At 38.7% G+C, this 20851-nt stretch overlaps 3 non-coding genes across 3 annotated transcripts; 1 reads left to right on the top strand and 2 right to left on the bottom strand.

Moving 5' to 3' along the window:
• Nucleotides 1–4261: 4261 nt before the first annotated feature.
• Nucleotides 4262–4369, top strand: LOC130952437 (small nucleolar RNA R71). Its single transcript, XR_009074618.1, has one exon. It is a non-coding gene; the product is annotated as a small nucleolar RNA R71 (small nucleolar RNA).
• A 6848-nt stretch (nucleotides 4370–11217) lies between these two features.
• LOC130952496 (small nucleolar RNA R71) lies at nucleotides 11218–11321 on the bottom strand. The gene has a single exon (XR_009074676.1). It is a non-coding gene; the product is annotated as a small nucleolar RNA R71 (small nucleolar RNA).
• A 7807-nt stretch (nucleotides 11322–19128) lies between these two features.
• Nucleotides 19129–19232, bottom strand: LOC130952495 (small nucleolar RNA R71). The gene has a single exon (XR_009074675.1). It is a non-coding gene; the product is annotated as a small nucleolar RNA R71 (small nucleolar RNA).
• Between the last annotated feature and the right edge of the window lie 1619 nt (nucleotides 19233–20851).

The following is a 20851-nucleotide window of genomic DNA, read 5'->3' as shown; positions in this document are numbered from 1 at the left end:
ATTGGGTGAACCTTTTCAGATTGTGACTCAGCTTTGCTAAAGTCCCCAATTAGAGGTGTCCAGGGTTCTTAAGCACACTCTTATTTGCCTTGGATCACAACTTTATTTCTTTCTTTTTCTTTCTTTTTTTTTTCCTATATTTTTTTTTTTCGTTTGCTTTTTCTCTTTTTTTTTTTTTGTATTCACTGCTTTTTCTTGCTTCAAGAATCATTTTTAATGATTTTTCAGATCCTCAGTAACATGTTTCCTTTTTCATCATTCTTTCAAGAGCCAACATTCATGAACCACAAGTTCAAAAGACATATGCACTGTTCAAGCATACATTCAGAGAACAAAAGGGTTGCCACCACATCAAAATAATTAAACTATTATAAAATTCAGAATTCATGCAATTCTTTCCTTTTCAATTAAGCACGTTTTTATTCAAGAAAGGTGATGGATTCATAGGACATTCATAACTTTAAGGCATAGACACTAAGACACTAATGATCACAAGACACAAACATGGACAAACATAAAGCATAAAAATCGAAAAACAGAAGAATAAAGAACAAGGAAATCAAGGAACGGGTCCACCTTAGTGATGGCGGCTCTTTCTTGCTCTTGAAGATCCTATGGAGTGCTTGAGTTCCTCAATGTCTCTTCCTTGTCTTTGTTGCTCCTCCCTCATGATTCTTTGGTCTTCTCTAATTTCATGGAGGAGAATGGAGTGTTCTTGATGCTCCACCCTTAGTTGTCCCATGTTGGAACTCAATTCTCCTAGGGAGGTGTTTAATTGCTCCCAATAGTTTTGTGGAGGAAAGTGCATCCCTTGAGGTATCTCAGGGATTTCTTGATGAGAGGGGTCTCTTGTGTATTCCATCTTTTTCTTGGTGATGGGCTTGTCCTCATCAATGGGGGTATCTCCTTCTATGTCAACTCCAACTGAATAACAGAGGTGACAGATGAGATGAGGAAAGGCTAACCTTGCCAAAGTGGAGGTCTTGTCCGCCACCTTGTAGAGTTCTTGGGTTATAACCTCATGAACTTCTATTTCTTCTCCAATCATGATGCTATGGATCATGATGGCCCGGTCTATGGTAACTTCGGACCGGTTGCTAGTGGGAATGATTGAGCGTTGTATGAACTCTAACCATCCTCTAGCCACGGGCCTGAGGTCATGCCTTCTCAATTGAACCGGCTTTCCTCTTGAATCTTGCTTCCATTGTGCGCCCTCTTCACATATGATTGTGAGGACTTGGTCCAACCTTTGATCAAAGTTGACCCTTCTAGTGTAAGGATGCTCATCTCCTTGCATCATAGGCAAGTTGAACGCCACCCTCACACTCTCCGGACTAAAATCCAAGTATTTCCCCCGAACCATAGTGAGATAATTATTTGGATTCGGGTTCACACTTTGGTCATGGTTCTTGGTGATCCATGCATTGGCATAGAACTCTTGAACCATCAAGATTCCGACTTGTTGAATGGGGTTGGTAAGTACTTCCCAACCTCTTCTTCGGATCTCATGGCGGATCTCCGGATATTCACCCTTTTTGAGTGAAAAGGGGACTTCGGGGATCACCTTCTTCAAGGCCACAACTTTATAGAAGTGGACTTGATGCACCCTTGAGAGGAATCTATCCATCTCCCATGACTCGGAGGTGGAAGCTTTTGCCTTCCCTTTCCTCTTTCTAGAGGTTTCTCCGGCCTTGGATGCCATAAATGGTTATGGAAAAACGAAAAAGCAACGCTTTTACCACACCAAACTTAAAATGTTTGCTCGTCCTCGAGCAAAAGAAGAAAGAAGAGAGTAGAAGAAGAAGAAATGAGGAAGAGGGGGAAGGTGGTGTGTTCGGCCAAGAAGGGAAAGAAGGGGTGTTTAGGTTGTGTGAAAATGAAGGGTTGAAGAAGGGTATATATAGGAGAGAGGGGGGTAATGGTTCGGCCATGATGGGTGGGTTTGGGAGGGAAAGTGGTTTGAATTTGAAGGGTGAGGTTGGTGGGGATTTATGAAGGATGGATGTGAGTGGTGAAGATAAAGATGGGATTTGATAGGTGAAGGGTTTTTGGGGAAGAGGTATTGAGGTGATTGGTGAATGGGGGAAGAAGAGAGAGAGTGATGGTGGGGTCCTGTGGGGTCCACAGATCCTGTGGTGTCAAGGAAAAGTCATCCCTGCACCAAATGTTGCTCAAAATCACGTTTTGAGCTATTTCTGGCGTTAAACGCCGGGCTGGTGCCCATTCCTGGTGTTTAACGCCAGGTTGTTGCCCTTTACTGGCGTTTAACGCCAGTCTGGTGCCCCTTTCTGGCGCTAAACGCCCAGAATGGTGCCAGACTGGGCGTTAAACGCCCAACAGCTAGTATTACTGGCGTTTGAACGCCAGCTTCTTCTCCTCCAGGGTGTGCTGTTTTTCTTCCTGTTTTTTCATTCTGTTTTTGCTTTTTTCATTGTTTTGTGACTTCTTATGATCATCAACCTACAAAAAAGATAAAATAACAAAAGAAAATAGTTAACTATAAAACATTGGGTTGCCTCCCAACAAGCGCTTCTTTAATGTCATTAGCTTGACAGAGGACTCTCATGGAGCCTCAGAAATGCTCAGAACCGTGTTGGAACCTCCCAACACCAAACTTAGAGTTTGAATGTGGGGGTTCAACACCAAACTTAGAGTTTGGTTGTGGCCTCCCAACACCAAACTTAGAGTTTGACTGTCGGGGCTCTGCTTGGCTCTGTTTTGAGAGGAGCTCTTCATGCTTCCTCTCCATGATGATAGAGGGATGTCCTTGGGCCTTAAACACCAAGGATTCTCCATTCACTTGAATGATCAACTCTCCTCTATCAACATCAATCACAGCCTTTGCTGTGGCTAGGAAGGGTCTGCCAAGGATGATGGATTCATCCATGCACTTCCCAGTCTCTAGGACTATGAAATCAGTAGAGATGTAATGGTCTTCAATCTTCACCAAAACATTCTCTACAAGTCCATGAGCTTGTTTTCTTGAATTGTCTGCCATCTCTAATGAGATTCTTGCAGCTTGCACCTCAAAGATCCCTAATTTCTCCATTACAGAGAGGGGCATGAGGTTTACACTTGACCCTAAGTCACACAAGGCCTTCTTGAAGGTCATGGTGCCTATGGTACAAGGTATAGAAAACTTCCCAGGATCCTGCCTCTTTTGAGGCAGTTTCTGCCTAGACAAGTCATCCAGTTCTTTGGTGAGCAAAGGTGGTTCATCCTCCCAAGTCTCATTTCCAAATAACTTGTCATTTAGCTTCATGATTGCTCCAAGGTATTTAGCAACTTGCTCTTCAGTGACATACTCATCCTCTTCAGAGGAAGAATACTCATCAGAGCTCATGAATGGCAGAAGTAAGTCCAATGGAATCTCTATGGTCTCATTTTGAGCCTCAGATTCCCATTGTTCCTCATTGAGGAACTCAGAGGAGATTGGTACACGCCCACTGAGGTCTTCCTCAGTGGCGTCCTCCTCCTCTCTTTCCTCTCCATATTCGGCCATGTCTATGGCTTTGCACTCCCCTTTTGGATTTTCTTCTGTATTACTTGGGAGAGTGCTAGGAGGGAGTTCAGTAACTTTCTTGCTCAGCTGACCCACTTGTCCTTCCAAATTTCTGATGGAGGACTTTGTTTCATTCATGAAACTTTGAGTGGTCTTTATTAGATCAGAGACCATTGTTGCTAAGTCAGAAGTACTCTGCTTAAAACTCTCTGTCTGTTGCTGAGAAGATGATGGAAAAGGCTTGCTATTGCTAAACCTGTTTCTTCCACCATTATTGTTATTGAAACCTTGTTGAGGTCTCTCTTGATTCTTCCATGAGAGATTTGGGTGATTTCTCCATGAAGAATTATAGGTGTTTCCATAGGGTTCTCCTAGGTAATTCACCTCTTCCATGGAAGGGTTCTCAGGATCATAAGCTTCTTCCTCAGATGAAGCATCCTTAGTACTGTTTGGTGCATTTTGCATTCCAGACAGACTCTGAGAAATCAAATTGACTTGTTGAGTCAATATCTTGTTCTGAGCCAATATGGCATTCAGAGTGTCAATCTCAAGAACTCCTTTCTTCTGACTAGTCCCATTGTTCACAGGATTCCTTTCAGAAGTGTACATGAATTGGTTATTTGCAACCATTTCAATCAATTCTTGAGCTTCTGCAGGCGTCTTCTTCAGATGAAGAGATCCTCCAGCAGAGCTATCCAAGGACATCTTAGATAGTTCAGAGAGACCATCATAGAAAATACTTATGATGCTCCATTCAGAAAGCATGTCTGAGGGACATTTTCTGATTAATTGTTTGTATCTTTCCCAAGCTTCATAGAGGGATTCTCCATCCTTCTGTCTGAAGGTTTGGACTTCCACTCTAAGCTTACTCCATCTTTGTGGTGGAAAGAACTTTGCCAAGAAGGCATTGACTAGCTTTCCCAAGAGTCCAGGCTTTCTTTAGGTTGAGAATCCAACCATATTCTAGCTCTGTCTCTTACAGCAAAAGGGAATAGCATCAGTCTGTAGACCTCAGGGTTAACCCCATTAGTCTTGACTGTGTCACAGATTTGCAAGAATTCAGCTAAGAACTGATGAGGATCTTCCATTGGAAGTCCATGGAACTTGCAATTCTGTTGCATTAGAGAAACTAATTGAGGCTTAAGCTCAAAGTTGTTTGCTCCAATGGCAGGGATAGAGATGCTTCTCCCATAAAAATCAGGAGTAGGTGCAGTGAAGTCACCCAGCACCTTCCTTGCATTGTTGGCATTGTTGTTGTTTTCGGCTGCCATGTGTTCTTCTTCCTTGAAGAATTCGGTCAGGTCCTCTAAAGAGAGTTGTGCCTTGGCTTCTCTTAGCTTTCTCTTCAAGGTTCTCTCGGGTTCAGGGTCAGCTTCAACAAGAATGCCTTTGTCTCTGCTCCTGCTCATATGAAAGAGAAGAGAACAAGAGAAATGTGGAATCCTCTATGTCACAGTACAGAGATTCCTTGAAGTGTCAGAGGAAAAGAAAAATAGAAGAAAAGAAGTAGAAGAATTCGAACTTGATTAGTTAGAGTTCGAATTGTGCATTAAGAAGGAGTAGTACTCCATAAATAGAAGGATGTGAGAAGGAGGGAAGAGGATTTTCGAAAATTAATTAGAAAGATGTCAAAAACATTTTAAAAATTGATTGATAATTTTCGAAAATTGAAAGTGGGGAAGAATTAAAGTGATTTTTGAAAAAGATTTTGAAATTAGAAGTTAAAAAGATTTGGTTGAAAACTATTTTGAAAAAGATGAGGTTAAAAAGATTTGATTGAAAAGTTATGGTTTTAAAAGGATGTGATTGAGGAGATATGATTTGAAAACAATTTTAAAAGATATGATTTGAAAACAATTTGAAAAGATATGATTTTTAAAAAAAATATTAATGACTTGCCTAACAAGAAAAGATATGATTCAAACATAAAACCTTTCTTAATAGAAAAGGCAAAAAATGTTCAATCAAATCATTAATTGATAGTAAGTATCTTTGAAAAAGGAAAGAAATTGATTTTGAAAACATTTGATTGAAAAGATATGATTTGAAAAAGATTTGGTTTTGAAAAACTTTGAAAACTTGAAAAAAAATTGATTTTGAAAACAAAATCTTCCTCCTAGCACCATCCTGGCGTTAAACGCCCAGAATGGTATACATTCTGGCGTTTAACGCCCAAAATGCTACCTCTTTGGGCGTTAAACGCCCAACCAGGTACCCTGGCTGGCGTTTAAATGCCAGTCTGCCTTCTTCACTGGGCATTTTTGAATGCTCAGCTTTTTTTGTATAATTCCTCTGCAGTATGTTCTGAATCTTCAATTCTTTGTATCATTGACTTGAAAAGACAAAAATAAAAAATATTTTTGGATTTTTAATAATCAAAATGCAACAGGAATCAATTAACAATGCATGCAAGACACCAAACTTAGCAGTTTGTGTGCTACTGACACTATATGAGACACATGAACACTCAAGTCAATAGAATTTAAAGATCAAAACAAAGAAGTACATGCATGGATTCGAAAAATATAACAAAAACATGCATTTGACACCAAACTTAAGATGAGACACTAGACTAAAGCAAGAAACATCAAATATTTTTGGTTTTTATGATTTTGTAATTTTTTTGTGTTTTTTTTTTCGAAAATTAAGTGGGAAAAGGTATCAAAATTCTTAATGAGAATTCCAGGAATCAGTGCAATGCTAGTCTAAGACTCCGGTCCAGGCATTAGACATGGCTTCACAGCCAGCCAAGCTTTCAAGGAAAGCTTCGGTCCAAAACACTAGACATGACCAAAGGTCAGCCAAGCCTTAGCAGATCACTGCTCCAAAAGCAAAATTGATGAAAATCAACAAGCTCTTGTGGTGATAAGTTGAAACCTCGGTCCAATCAGATTAGACATGGCTTCTCAGCCAGCCAGATTTCAACAAATCATCATGAAACTCTAGAATTCATCTTCAAGAATTTCGAAAAAAATAAATACCTAATCTAAGCAACAAGATGAACCGTCAGTGTCCAAACTAGAACAATCCCAGGCATTGTTACCAAAAGCTTGCTCAAAACTTGAACAATCCCCGGCAACGGCGCCAAAAACTTGGTGCGCGAAATTGTGAACAATACTTTTCACAACTCTCATAATCCCTGGTCATGAACTCCAAAAACTTGGTGGTTCAATTCCATGGCATTACACAACTTCGCACAACTAACCAGCAAGTGCACTGGGTCGTCCAAGTAATACCTTACGTGAGTAAGGGTCGATCCCACGGAGATTGTTAGCATTGAAGCAAGCTATGGTCATCTTGTAAATCTTAGTCAGGCAAACTCAATTGTATATGATGATGAACGAAAATAATATAAAGATAAAGATAGTGATACTTATGTATATCATTGGTGTAAGAGCTTCAGACAAGCGTATGAAGATGCCTTCCCTTCCGTCTCTCTGCTTTCCTACTGCCTTCATCCAATCCTTCTTACTCCTTTCCATGGCAAGCTCGTGTAGGGTTTCACTGTTGTCAGCAGCTACCTCCCATCCTCTCAGTGAAAGCGATTGCATATGCTCCGTCACAGCATAGCGGAATTCATCTGTCGGTTCTCAATCAGACCGAAATAGAATCCATTGATTCTTTTGGCGTCTGTCACTAATGCCCCGCCCTCAGGAGTTTGAAGCACGTCGCAGTCATTCAGTCATTGAATCCTACTCAGAATACCACAGACAAGGTTTAGACCTTCCGGATTCTCTTGAATGCCGCCATCAGGTCCTGCCTATACCACGAAGACTCTGACCTCACGGAATGGTTGGCTCGTTTGTCAGGCGAGCACTCGGTTGTCAGGCGATCAACCATGCATCGTGCAATCAGGAATCCAAGAGATATTCACTAAGCCTCAGATGCTTGTAGAACAAGAATGGTTGTCAGTCACCTTGTTCATGGGTGAGAATGGTGATGGGCGTCAATCATCACCTTCATCATGTTGAAGAACAAGTGATATCTTGGACAAAGAACAAGCGGAATTGAATGGAAGAACAATAGTAATTGCATTAATACTCGAGGTACAGCAGAGCTCCACACCTTAATCTATGGTGTGTAGAAACTCCACCGTTGAAAATACATAAGAACAAGGTCCAGGCATGGCCGAATGGCCAGCCTCCCAATGGTCTAAGATAGCATAAAACAAAGATAGCTACCCCCAAAAGTCTCTAATACAATAGTAAAGGTCCTACTTATAGAAAACTAGTACATAGATGAGTAAATGACATAAAAATCCACTTCCGGGCCCACTTGGTGTGTGCTTGGGCTGAGCAATGAAGCTTTTCGTGTAGAGACTCTCCTTGGAGTTAAACGCCAGCTTTAGTGCCAGTTTGGGCGTTTAACTCCCAATTAGGTGCCAGTTCCGGCGTTACGCTGGAATTTCTTGAGGTGACTTTGAACGCCGGTTTGGGCCATCAAATCTTGGGCAAAGTATGGACTATTATATATTTCTGGAAAGCCCAGGATGTCTACTTTCCAACGCCGTTGAGAGCGCTCCAATTGGGCTTCTGTAGCTCCAGAAAATCCACTTCGAGTGCAGGGAGGTCAGAATCCAACAGCATCTGCAGTCCTTTTGAGTCTCTGGATCAGATTTTTGCTCAGGTCCCTCAATTTCAGCCAGAAAATACCTGAAATCACAGAAAAACACACAAACTCATAGTAAAGTCCAGAAAAGTGAATTTTAACTAAAAACTAATAAAATATACTAAAAACTAACTAGATCATACTAAAAATATACTAAAAACAATGCCAAAAAGCATACAAATTATCCGCTCATCACACAACACTTTGATGAATGTGATGATCCGTGACACTCATCATCATTCTCACCTATGAACGTGCGTGACTGACAACCACTTCCGTTCTACCTTAGGCCGGGCGCATATCTCTTAGATTCCCCAACAGAATCTTCGTGGTATAAGCTAGATAGATGGCGGCATTCATGGAGATCCGGAAAGTCTAACCTTGTCTGTGGTATTCCGAGTAGGATCCCGGGATTGAATGACTGTGACGAGATTCAAACTCTCGATTGCTGGGCGTGATAACAAACGCAAAAGGATCAATGGATCCTATTCCAACATGATCGAGAACCAACAGCTGATTAGCCGTGCTGTGACAGAGCATTTGGACCATTTTCACTGAGAGGATGGGATGTAGCCATCAACAAGGGTGATGCCTCCAGACGATTAGTCGTGCAGTGACAGCGCATACGACCATTTTTCCGAGAGGATTAAAAGTAGCCATTGATGCTGGTGATGCCCTACATACAGCTTGCCATGGAAAGGAGTAAGAAGGATTGGATGAAAGCAATAAGAAAGTAGAGATTCGAAAGGATTCTAGCATCTCCACACGCCTATCTGAAATTCCCACTATTGATTTACATAAGTATTTCTATCCCTTTTTATTTTCTATTTATTATTAATTATTTGAAGATCCATAAACCAATTTAATCTGCCTAACTGAGATTTACAAGGTGACCATAGCTTGCTTCATACCAACAATCTCTGTGGGATCGACCCTTACTCACGTAAGGTATTACTTGGATGACCCAGTACACTTGCTGGTTAAGTTGAACGGAGTTATGATCACACCAGGGATTATTAAGATCCCAATTCATCACACCATGATCTCTTTGGGGTATTTTTGATTTCATACAAATACAAAGAGACCAACTTTGAGGATCACAATTTCGTCCACCAAGTTTTTGGCGCTGTTGCCGGGGATTGTTCGAGTATGGACAACTAACGGTTCATCTTGTTGCTCAGATTAGGTAATTTTCTTTTCAAAAACTTTTTCAAAATTTTTCTTTTCTTTTTCGTTTTTCCAAAAATATCTTCGAAAAAAAAATTATTAAAATCATAAAAACCAAAAATATTTTGTGTTTCTTGTTTGAGTCTTGTATCATGTTTTAAGTTTGGTGTCAATTGCATGCTTTAAATTTTTTTTTTTGCATTTTTCGAAAATTCCATGCATTCATAGTGTTCTTCATGATCTTCAAGTTGTTCTTGATAAGTCCTCTTGTTTGATCTTGATGTTTTCTTGTTTTGTGTTGTTTGTTGTTTTTTCATATGCATTTTTCGTTTGTTAGAGTCCATGCATTAAAGATTTCTAAGTTTGGTGTCTTGCATGTTTTCTTTGCATCAAAAAGTTTTCAAAAAATATGTTCTTGATGTTCATCATAATCTTCAAAGTGTTCTTGGTGTTCATCTTAACATTCATAGTGTTCTTGCATGCATTATGTGTTTGATCCAAAATTTTTATGTTTTGGGTCATATTTGTGTTTTTCTCTCTCATAATTGAAAAATTCAAAAATAAAAAATATATCTTTTCCTTATTTCTCTCCAAATTTTCGAAATTTTGGGTTGACTTAGTCAAAAATTTTCAAAATTAGTTGTTTCTTACAAGTCAAGTCAAAATTTCAATTTTAAAAATCTTATCTTTTCAAAATCTTTTTCAAAAATCATATCTTTTCCATTTTTTTCTTATTTTCAAAAATTTTAAAAATTATTTTTCAAAATCTTTTTCTTATCTTTTATATCATATTTTCGAAAATGTGCTAACAATTAATGTAATTGATTCAAAAATTTGAAGTTTGTTACTTTCTTGTTAAGAAAGGTTCAATCTTTAAATTCTAGAATCTTATCTTGTAGTTTCTTGTTAGTTAAGTCATTTTAAAAAAAAAATTAAATCTTTTTCAAAATATCTTTTTCTTAAAATTTTTATCTTATCTTTTATATCTTATCTAACTTCTTATCTTCTTATCTTTTTAAAATTAATTTTAAAATCTTTTTCAACTAACTAATTAACTTTTGTTTTTTCTTATCTTTTTCAAACCACCTACTACTTTCCTCTCTAATTTTCGAAAATATCTCAACCATTTTTCAAAATCCTTTTTAATTAACTAATTGTTTCATGTTTAATTTTAATTACATTTTATCTCTAATTTTCGAAATACTAATCCCTTTTTTCAAAATTATTTTCGAAATTTCCCTCTCTTTTTATTCTATTTAATTATTTAATTACTAACACTTTTCTTCACCTCTCCATCTAAATATCTGAACCCACTCTTCTGCATTCTTCTCCCCTTTCTTTTTCTACTAACATAAAGGAAACTCTATACTGTGACATAGAGGATTCCTCTTCTTTCTTGTTTCTTCTCTTTCATATGAGCAGGAACAGGGAAAAAGGCACTTTTGTTGAAATTGATCCTGAACCTGAAAGGACTCTGAAAAGGAAACTAAGAGAAACTAAATTACAACAATCCAGAAACAACCTTTCAGAAATTTTCGAACAAGAGAAGGAGATGGCAGCCGAAATAATAATAATGCAAGGAGAATGCTTGGTGACTTCACAAAGCCAACGTCCAAGTTTGATGGAAGAAGCATCTCCATTCCTGCCATTGGAGCCAATAATTTTGAGCTTAAGCCTCAACTAGTTGCTTTAATGCAACAAAACTACAAGTTTATGGACTCCATCTGAAGATCCTTACCAGTTTTTAACTGTTCTTGCAGATCTGTGAGACTGTAAAGACGAATGGAGTTGATCCTGAAGTCTACAGACTCATGCTTTTCCCTTTTGCTATAAGAGACAGAGCTAGAATATGGTGGATTCACACCCAAGGATAGCCTGGACTCCTGGGATAAGCTGGTCTCTGCCTTCCTGGATAATTCTTTCCTCCTCAAAAGCTGAGCAAGCTGAGAGTGGATGTTCAAACCTTCAAACAAAAAGATGGTGAATCCCTCTATGAAGCTTGGGAAAGATACAAGCAGTTGACCAAAAGATGTCCATCTGACATGTTTTCAGAATGGACCATATTAGATATATTCTATTATGGTCTATCTGAATTTTCGAAAATGTCATTGGACCATTCTGCAGGTGGATCTATTCACCTAAAGAAAACGCCTGAAGAGGCTCAAGAACTCATTGACATGGTTACAAATAACCAGTTCATGTACACTTCTGAGAGGAACTCCGTGAATAATGGGATACCTCAGAAGAAAGGAGTTCTTGAAATTGATGCTCTGAATGCCATATTGGCTCAGAACAAAGTGTTGACTCAACAGGTCAACATGATCTCTCAAAATCTGAATGGATGGCAACATACATCCAACAGTACTAGAGAGGCAGCTTCTGAAGAAGCTTATGATCCTGAGAACCCTGCCATGGCAGAGGTTAATTACATGGGTGAACCTTATAGAAACACCTATAACTCATCATGGAGAAATCATCCAAATTTCTCATGGAAGGATCAACAAAAGCCTCAACAAGGCTTTAGCAATGATGGACGCAACAGGCTGAACAATAGCAAGCCATATCCATCATCTTCTCAGCAACAGACAGAGAATTTTGAACAAAACACCTCTAATTTAGCCAATGTAGTCTCTGATCTGTCAAAGGCCACTTTCAGTTTCATGAGTGAAACAAGATCCTCCATTAGAAATCTGGAGGCACAAGTGGGCCAGCTGAGTAAGAAAGTCATTGAAACTCCTCCCAGTATTCTCCCAAGCAATACAGAAGAGAATCCAAAAGGAGAGTGCAAGGCCATTGATGTGATCAATGTGGCCGAATGCATAAAGGAGGAGGAGGACGAAAATCCTAGTGAGGAAGACCTCCTGGGACGTCCCTCAAGCAAGAAGGAGTTTCCTATTAAGGATCCAAAGGAATCTGAGGCTCATATAGAGACCATAGAGATTCCATTAAATCTCCTTCTGCCATTCATGAGCTCTGAAGACTATTCATCCTCTGAAGAGGATGAAGATGTGACTGGAGAGCAAGTTGCTCAATATTTAGGAGCTATCATGAAGCTGAATGCCAAGCTATTTGGTAATGAGACTTGGGAAAGTGAACCTCCCTTGCTTATCAATGAACTGGATACTTGGATTCAGAAAATTCTACCTCAAAAGAAACAAGATCCTGGCAAGTTCTTAATACCATGTACCATAGGCACCATGATCTTTGAAAAAGCTCTGTATGATCTGGGGTCAGGGATAAATCTTATGCCACTCTCTGTAATGGAGAAGCTGGGGGATCATTGAGGTACAACCTGCCTTGTTCTCATTACAACTGGCAGACAAGTCACTGAGACAAGCTTATGGAATAGTAGAGGACGTGTTGGTAAAGGTTGAAGGCCTTTACATCCCTGCTGATTTCATAATCTTAGACACTAGGAAGGAAGAGGATGATTGCATCATCCTTGGAAGACCTTTCCTAGCCACAGCAGGAGCTGTGATAGATGTCAACAGAGGTGAATTAGTCCTTCAATTGAATGGAGACTACCTTGTGTTTAAGGCACATGGCCATCCCTCTGTGACAAAAGAGAGGAAGCATGAAGAGCTTCTCTCAGTTCAGAGTCAAGAAGAGCCCCCACAGTCAAACTCTAAGTTTGGTGTTGGAAGGCCACAACCAAACTCTAAGTTTGGTGTTAAGACCCCATATGCAAACTCTAAGTTTGGTGTTGGCAACTATACAACATTGACCTGATCACCTTGTGGCTCCATGAGAGCCACTGTCAAGCTATTGACATTAAAGAAGCGCTTGTTGGGAGGCAACCCAATTTTATTTATCTATTTTTATTTTATTGTTATTTTTGTGTTTTATTAGGTACATGATCATGACGAGTCACGAAAAAATCATAAAAATTAAAAACAGAATCAAAAACAGCGGAAGAAAAAAATTTTCACCCTGGAGGACGCACAGGCTGGCGTTCAAACGCCAGTAAGATGCATCTGGCCGGCGTTCAACGCCAGACACAGCATCATTCTGGCGCTGAACGCCAGAAACAAGCAACATCCTGGCGCTGAACGCCAGGAATGTGCCCAGAGAGGAAAAGCTAGCGCTGAACGCCAGTAACAAGCATGAAACTGGCATTCAACGCCAGAAACATGCTTTACATGGGCGTTGAACGCTCAGAATGTGCACCACACGGTGTTTAAACGCCAGAATGGTGTGCAAAGTCATTTTACATGCCTATTTGGTGCAGGGATGGAATTCCTTGACACCTCAGGATCTGTGAACCTCACAGGATCCCTACCTACCTCGCTCTCTCTCTCTCCATTCATGGTCATCCCTTCTGTTTTTCATTCACCACCTACATCTATTCACTCTTCCCCATACACCACCTACCTTTAAAATTCAAATTCTCTTTCCCACCCAAACCCACCCATATAGCCGAATACACGCATCCCTCCATCTCTTCTTCTTCTTCTTCTTCATCTTTTCTTTCTTCTCTTGCTCGAGGGCGAGCAATTTTCTAAGTTTGGTGTGGTAAAAGCATAGCTTTTTGCTTTTTCATTACCATTAATGGCACCTAAGGCTAGAGAAACCTCAAAGGGAAGACAAAAGCTTCCACCTCTGAGTCTTGGGAGATGGAAAGACTCATATAAAGCCGTCATAGCTCAGTGGTAGAACATGTGGCTGCAAATCAAGAAATCCCTGAGATGCCTCAAGGGATGCACTTTCCTCCAAACAACTATTGGGAACAACTCAACACTTCCTTAGAAGATTTGAGCCACAATGTTGAACAATTAAGGGTGGAACATCATGAGCACTCCATCATTCTTCAAGAAATAAGAGAAGATCAAAGAGCAATGAGGGAGGAGCAACAAAGGCAAGGAAGGGACATAGAAGAGCTTAAGGATATTGTTGGACCTTCAAGAAGAAGACGCCACTAAAGGTGGATTCATTCCTTGTTCTTTATTTCTTTCTGTTTTTCGGTTTTTAATGTTGTGTTTATCTATGTTTTGTGTCTTTATTTCATGATCATTAGTATGTAACCATGCCTTAAAGCTATGAATAAAATCCATAAATCCTTCACCTCTCTTAAATGAAAAATGTTTTAATTCAAAAGAACAAGAAGTACATGAATTTCGAATTTATCCTTGAATTTAATTTAATTATATTGATGTGGTGACAATACTTTCTGTTTTCTGAATGAATGCTTGAACAGTGCATAAATTTTGATCTTGTTGTTTATGAGTGTTAAAATTGTTGGTTCTTGAAAGAATGATGAACAAAGAGAAATGTTATTGAGAATCAGAAAAATCATGAAATTGATTCTTGAAGCAAGAAAAAGCAGTGAACAAGAAAAAGCTTGCGAAAGAAAAAAAAAGGCAAAAAAAATAGAAAGAAAAAGAAAAAGCAAGCAGAAAAAGCCAATAGCCCTTAAAACCAAAAGGCAAGGGTAAAAAGGATCCAAGGCTTTGAGCATCAATGGATAGAAGGGCCCAAGGAAATAAAATCCAGGCCTAAGCGGCTCAACCAAGCTGTCCCTAACCATGTGCTTGTGTCATGAAGGTCCAAGTGAAAAGCTTGAGACTGAGTGGTTAAAGTCGTGATCCAAAGCAAAAAGAGTGTGCTTAAGAGCTCTGGACACCTCTAATTGGGGACTCTAGCAAAGCTGAGTCACAATCTGAAAAGGTTCACCCAGTCATGTGTCTGTGGCATTTATGTATCCGGTGGTAATACTGGAAAACAAAGTGCTTAGGACCACGGCCAAGACTCATAAGTAGCTGTGTTCAAGAATCAACATGCTTAACTAGGAAAGTCAATAACACTATCCAAAATTCTAAGTTCCTAGAGAAGCCAATCATTCAGAAACTTCAAAGGAAAAAGTGAGATGCCAAAACTGTTCAGAAGCAAAAAGCTACAAGTCCCGCTCATCTGATTATAATAAATATTCATTGATATTTTGGAATTTATAGTATATTCTCTTCTTTTTATACTATTTGATTTTCAGTTGCTTGGGGACAAGCAATAGTTTAAGTTTGGTGTTGTGATGAGCGGATAATTTATACGCTTTTTGGCATTGTTTTTAGGTAGTTTTTAGTAAGTTCAAGCTACTTTTAGGGATGTTTTCATTAGTTTTTATGTTAAATTCATATTTCTGGACTTTACTATGAGTTTGTGTGTTTTTCTGTGATTTCAGGTAATTTCTGGCTGAAATTGAGGGACTTGAGCAAAACTCTGAAAAAGGTTGACAAAAGGACTGCTGATGCTATTGGAATCTGACCTCCCTGCACTAAAAATGGATTTTCTGGAGCTACAGAACTCCAAATGGTGCACTCTCAACGGCGTTGGAAAGTAGACGTCCAGAGCTTTCCAGCAATATATAATAGTCCATACTTTATTCGGAAATTGACGACGTAACTTGGCGTTGAACGCCAAGTACATGCTGCTGTCTGGAGTTAAACGCCAGAAAAACGTCATGATCCGGAGTTGAACGCCCAAAACACGTCATAACTCGAAGTTCAACTCCAAGAGAAGCCTCAGCTCGTGGATTGATCAAGCTCAGCCCAAACATACACCAAGTGGACCCCGGAAGTGGATTTATGCATCAATTACTTACTCATGTAAACCCTAGGAGCTAGCTTATTATAAATAGAACTTTTTACTATCATAATCTCATCCTGGATTGTATTTTGAATCCTGTGATCACGTTTTGGGGGCTGGCCATTCGGCCATTCCTGAACCTTTCACTTATGTATTTTCAACGGTGGAGTTTCTGCACACCATAGATTAAGGGTGTGGAGCTCTGCTGTACCTCAAGTTTCAATACAATTACTATTACTTTTCACTCAATTCTCTCTTATTCTTATTCCAAGATATACGTTGCACAACACTTTGATGAATGTGGTGATCCGTGACACTCATCATCATTCTCACATATGAACACGCGTGATTGACAACCACTTCCGTTCTACCTTAGGCCGGGCGCATATCTCTTAGATTCCCCAACAGAATCTTCGTGGTATAAGCTAGATAGATGGCGGAATTCATGAGGATCCGGAAAGTCTAACCTTGTCTGTGGTATTCCGAGTAGGATCCTAGGAATCCGGAAAGTCTAACCTTGTCTGTGGTATTCCGAGTAGGATTCCGGTATTGAATGACTGTGACGAGCTTCAAACTCCTGAAGGCTGGGCGTTAGTGACAAACGCAAAAGAATCAATGGATTCTATTCCAACCTGATTGAGAACCGACAGATGATTAGCCGTGCTGTGACAGAGCATTTGGACCATTTTCACTGAGAGGATGGGATGTAGCTATCAACCAAGGGTGATGCCTCCAGACGATTAGCCGTGCAGTGATAGCGCATAGGACCATTTTCCCGAAAGGATTGAAAGTAGCCATTGATGATAGTGATGCCCTACATACAGCTTGCCATGGAAAGGAGTAAGAAGAATTGAAGGAAGAGCGAGTAGTGAAGTAGAGTTTCAAGAGGAACACAGCATCTCCATACACCTATCTGAAATTTCCACTATTGATTTACATAAGTATTTCTATCCCTTTTTATTTTCTATTTTATTATTATTTTTCGAAACCATAAACCAATTTAATCTGCCTAACTGAGATTTACAAGGTGACCATAGCTTGCTTCATACCAACAATCTCTGTGGGATCGACCCTTACTCACGTAAGGTTTATTACTTGGACGACCCAGTACACTTGCTGGTTAGTTGAACGGAGTTGTGAATTCAAATAGAGACAATTATTAAATTTCATACAAGTACAAAGACAATAGATCACAATTTCGTCCACCAAGTTTTTGGCGCCGTTGCCGGGGATTGTTCGAGTATGGACAACTGACGGTTCATCTTGTTGCTCAGATTAGGTAATTTTCTTTTCAAAAATCTTTATCAAAATTTTTCTTTTCTTTTTCGTTTTTCCTAACATTATTTTCGAAAAAAAAATTAATAAAAATCCAAAAAAATTAGAAAATCATAAAAACCAAAAATATTTTGTGTTTCTTGTTTGAGTCTTGAGTTAATTTTAAAGTTTGGTGTCAATTGCATGCTTTAAAAATTTTCCTTGCATTTTTTCGAAAATTCCATGCATTCATAGTGTTTTTCATGATCTTCAAGTTGTTCTTGATAAGTCTTCTTGTTTGATCTTGATGTTTTCTTGTTTTGTGTCTTTTCTTGTTTTTCATGTGCATCTTTGCATTCATATTTTCCAAGCATTAAAAAATTTCTAAGTTTGGTGTCTTGCATGTTTTCTTTGCATCAAAAATTTTTCAAAAATATGTTCTTGATGTTCATCATGATCTTCAAAGTGTTCTTGGTGTTCATCTTGACATTCATAGCATTCTTGCATACATTCATTGTTTTGATCTAAAAATTTCATGCATTGAGTATTTTTGTTGTTTTTCTCTCTCATAATTAAAAAAATTCAAAAATAAAAAAATATCTTTTTCTTATTTCCCTCCAAATTTTTGAAATTTTGGGTTGACTTGGTCAAAAATTTTTAAAATTAGTTGTTTCTAACAAGTCAAGTCAAAATTTCAATTTTAAAAATCTTATCTTTTCAAAATCTTTTTCAAAAATCATATCTTTTCCATTTTTTTTCTATTTTTTGAAAAATTCAAAAATCTTTTTCAAAATATTTTCAAAATCTTTTTCTTATCTTTATATCATATTTTCAAAAATTAGCTAACAATTAATGTGATTGGTTCAAAAATTTGAAGTTTGTTACTTTCTTGTTAAGAAAGGTTCAATCTTTAAGTTCTAGAATCTTATCTTGTAGTTTCTTGTTAGCCAAGTCATTTTAAAAATTAGACCTTTTTATCTTTTATCTTATCTTTTTCAAAAATATTATCTTTTTCAAAATTTGATTTCAAAATATCTCATCTAACTTCTTATCTTCTTATCTTTTTCAAATTTGATCTCAAATCTTTTTCAATCAACTAACTAACTTTTTGTTTGTCTCTTATCTTTTTCAAAACCACCTAACTACTTTTTCCTCTTCAATTTTCAAAAATATCTCTCTTTTTCAAAAATTCTTTTTAATTAACTAAATGTTTCATATTTTAATTTTAATTACATTTTATCTCTAAATTTCGAAAATTACTAACCCCTTTTTCAAAATTATTTTCGAAATATCCCTTCTCTCTTCTTCTTCTATTTAATTATTTAATTAATAACACTTCTCTTCACCTCCCCTATCCTTACTCTTTATACAGACTATTCATTTTTTTTCTTCATTCTTCTCCCCTCTCTTTTTCTACTGACATAAAGGAATCTCTATACTGTGACATAGAGGATTCCTCTTTCTTTTCTTCTTTTCTTCTCTTTCATATGAGCAGGAACAGGGAAAAAGGCACTCTTGTTGAAATTGATCCAGAACCTGAAAGGACTCTGAAGAGGAAATTAAGAGAAGCTAAATTAAATTATTCTAAAGGTAACCTTTCAGAAATTTTCGAACAAGAGAAGGAGATGGCAGCCGAAAATAATAATAATGCAAGGAGAATGCTTGGTGACTTCACAAAGCCAACGTCCAAGTTTGATGGAAGAAGCATCTCCATTCTTGCCATTGGAGCCAACAACTTTGAGCTGAAACCTCAGCTAGTTGCTTTAATGCAACAAAACTGCAAGTTTTATGGACTTCCATCTGAAGATCCTTACCAGTTTTTAACTGAGTTCTTGCAGATCTGTGAGACTGTAAAGATGAATGGAGTTGATCCTGAAGTCTACAGACTCATGCTTTTCCCTTTTGCTGTAAGAGACAGAGCTAGAATATGGTTGGATTCACAACCCAATGATAGCCTGGACTCCTGGGATAAGCTGGTCTCTACCTTCCTGGATAAATTCTTTCCTCCTCAAAAGCTGAGCAAGCTGAGAGTGGATGTTCAAACCTTCAAACAAAAAGATGGTGAATCCCTCTATGAAGCTTGGGAAAGATACAAGCAGTTGACCAAAAGATGTCCATCTGACATGTTTTCAGAATGGACCATATTAGATATATTCTATTATGGTCTATTTGAATTTTCGAAAATGTCATTAGACCATTCTGCAGGTGGATCTATTCACCTAAAGAAAACGCCTGAAGAGGCTCAAGAACTCATTGACATGGTTGCAAATAACCAGTTCATGTACACTTCTGAGAGGAACTCCGTGAATAATGGGATACCTCAGAAGAAAGGAGTTCTTGAAATTGATGCTCTGAATGCCATATTGGCTCAGAACAAAGTGTTGACTCAACAAGTCAACATGATCTCTCAAAATCTGAATGGATGGCAACATACATCCAACAGTACTAGAGAGGCAGCTTCTGAAGAAGCTTATGATCCTGAGAACCTTGCCATGGCAGAGGTTAATTACATGGGTGAACCTTATAGAAACACCTATAACTCATCATGGATAAATCATCCAAATTTCTCATGGAAGGATCAACAAAAGCCTCAACAAGGCTTTAGCAATGGTGGACGCAACAGGCTGAACAATAGCAAGCCATATCCATCATCTTCTCAGCAACAGACAGAGAATTTTGAACAAAACACCTCTAATTTAGCCAATGTAGTCTCTGATCTGTCAAAGGCCACTTTCAGTTTCATGAGTGAAACAAGATCCTCCATTAGAAATCTGGAGGCACAAGTGGGCCAGCTGAGTAAGAAAGTCATTGAAACTCCTCCCAGTATTCTCCCAAGCAATACAGAAGAGAATCCAAAAGGAGAGTGCAAGGCCATTGATGTGATCAATGTGGCCGAATGCATAAAGGAGGAGGAGGACGAAAATCCTAGTGAGGAAGACCTCCTGGGACGTCCCTCAAGCAAGAAGGAGTTTCCTATTAAGGATCCAAAGGAATCTGAGGCTCATATAGAGACCATAGAGATTCCATTAAATCTCCTTCTGCCATTCATGAGCTCTGAAGACTATTCATCCTCTGAAGAGGATGAAGATGTGACTGGAGAGCAAGTTGCTCAATATTTAGGAGCTATCATGAAGCTGAATGCCAAGCTATTTGGTAATGAGACTTGGGAAAGTGAACCTCCCTTGCTTATCAATGAACTGGATACTTGGATTCAGAAAATTCTACCTCAAAAGAAACAAGATCCTGGCAAGTTCTTAATACCCTGTACCATAGGCACCATGATCTTTGAAAAAGCTCTGTGTGATCTGGGGTCAGGGATAAATCTTATGCCACTCTCTGTAATGGAGAAGCTGGGGGATCATTGAGGTACAACCTGCCTTGTTCTCATTACAACTGGCAGACAAGTCACTGAGACAAGCTTATGGAATAGTAGAGGACGTGTTGGTAAAGGTTGAAGGCCTTTACATCCCTGCTGATTTCATAATCTTAGACACTAGGAAGGAAGAGGATGATTGCATCATCCTTGGAAGACCTTTCCTAGCCACAGCAGGAGCTGTGATAGATGTCAACAGAGGTGAATTAGTCCTTCAATTGAATGGGGACTACCTTGTGTTTAAGGCACATGGCCATCCCTCTGTGACAAAAGAGAGGAAGCATGAAGAGCTTCTCTCAGTTCAGAGTCAAGAAGAGCCCCCACAGTCAAACTCTAAGTTTGGTGTTGGAAGGCCACAACCAAACTCTAAG

This window comes from Arachis stenosperma, chromosome 9 (genome assembly GCF_014773155.1).
Source record: "Arachis stenosperma cultivar V10309 chromosome 9, arast.V10309.gnm1.PFL2, whole genome shotgun sequence".
NCBI classification, from domain to species: domain Eukaryota; kingdom Viridiplantae; phylum Streptophyta; class Magnoliopsida; order Fabales; family Fabaceae; genus Arachis; species Arachis stenosperma.
This window is presented reverse-complemented; position numbering and strand designations above follow the sequence as displayed.